This window comes from Galeopterus variegatus, unplaced genomic scaffold (assembly GCF_000696425.1).
Source record: "Galeopterus variegatus unplaced genomic scaffold, G_variegatus-3.0.2 Scaffold10034, whole genome shotgun sequence".
In the NCBI taxonomy this organism is placed as follows: Eukaryota; Metazoa; Chordata; class Mammalia; order Dermoptera; family Cynocephalidae; genus Galeopterus; species Galeopterus variegatus.
Window position 1 is genome coordinate 26,587 of NW_007736145.1, and position 1,912 is coordinate 28,498.

Genomic DNA, 1,912 nt, shown 5'->3' on the forward strand with positions numbered 1-1,912 from the left:
GCCAGTCCAGCTGCTGCAAGCCCTGCTGCTGCCAGTCCAGCTGCTGCAAGCCCTGCTGCTCCCAGTCCAGCTGCTGCCAGCCCTGCTGCTCCCAGTCCAGCTGCTGTGTCCCCGTGTGCTGCCAGTGCAAGATCTGAGGCTCTGAACCTAGGCCTCAGGTGAGTCCTGTTGATTCAGGTTTCCCAGGCTGTGACCTGTGCTTCATGGCTGATTCCAAAGTCGTACCTCAGAGCCCATCCCTCTGTAGAATGAAGTCAGACTTGGTTGCCAGATCCTAAGGAAAGCCCATCGTAATGTCCACTGCCTCCTAACAAATTCTCTTCACAAGCTGCCCTTGGCTGGATCAGCCCCTCACCCTGTGGCCTCGCCGTGGCATGTCCACTCAGCGGCCTGAGCTCCTGGACCCACTTCCAATCCCTTTTCCATCTAGGAGGATCTTAGCATTGGTGTTCACTTGGAAGGAGGCGGGGGTTAAAGAGACTTCTTTAGAGCACTTTGCATGCCGAACACTCTGTTTTACCTTAAATTAAATATTGCAAACCAATAAAAGTATCACGCCCACAGACAGAAACAACCGTCTTGCCGATTGCTCTGCTGTTATTTCTGTGTCATGGTTACCACTACTGTTCGTATTGTTTTCTTGATCTTGTTATATTTTGGACTTCCTGGGACTGATGGTGATGTTGGTGGAAGGGGCTAAGCCCCCCGCTAAGATGGGGCTGGCGGCCTCCCCCTCACTCCCGGCCCTTCCTCCCTTTCTCAGGACCTCTCTCTTCCCAGAGGTTATGAGCCATTGATCTGATGGAGACAGAACTGTCCCCGCAGCCAGGCCAGCAGAAGCCCAAGAGGCCGCAGAAAACTCCTGGGAGGTTCAGACTGTCCCATGCCCCCGGCCCAGGCCTCTGCCCTCGCCGCTTGGGAAGTTCTTATAACGGATCTGCTCTGATTTTCTTTGTTAATACTTAAACAGCCCCGTTACCTCTCTACATAAACATATTCCTACACTCAGTGAAACCTCCTGTCTGCAATGCTTTCCCTCCAGCCATCAACAGGGGCAAATCCCTAAGTCTTCATCCACACAGGCGGGAGCTGGAAGTGAGCATTCGGGGGCAGAGGTGCACCCAGCCTCGTGCCACAGGAAGCTCCACACGCCCGCCGGCCTAGGGAAGAGTGCTCGGTTTTCATGACTCTGTCTATAGTGCTGCAGTCGTGTGTTCCAATCCGCATAACGTGGAAGAAATTGTCAAGAAAGAGAAAGACCTGGGGCTGTATCGCAAACTCAGGCCCGAGGAATGCCTCCCTAAGGTCTCTCCTGTTACCCTAAGACCCCCAACTACATTCTTTCAAAATTCTTAAAAGGCAATACGAATAGAGATGAATTATTTCAAGTCATTTGAAAACATGGTAATTTACTGGTCAGATGTGCACTAATGGCAGGAAGTGCACAGCAGTTAAATCTTAGGCTGTTTCTAGCAATCGCGCTGTTGGGGGTGGTGTTGGCATCGCCCTTCTGAGACTGCTGGAGGTGCTGTGACAAAAGCCAGTGCATAATCGGGTTGCTACCAGGAACTTGGATTTTTGGTGTGGGATTAATGAGGTTAAGTAAAAACTTGCCGTCTTGAATTCGAGTTAGACAAATCAATATAAAATCGTGATGTATTTCATGAAATGGTTTCCTACTCCATTGGAAGATCTAAAACAGTAGCCCGCCCAGCAGCAGTGAGCACTCCTAGCACCAAGGCTGTTGTCTTTAAATGCCATTTCTTGTATCTAAATGGAACCTGAGTTCTCCAGAGAAATGGGCTGGGAGTGAACAAGGTCAATCTAGAACATCTTGTTATCACAGAAATCAAGGAAGATAACAAAGTCTCCTGAGGTCATGTCCAAAAAACTAAGGAGTCAAACTCGAAGA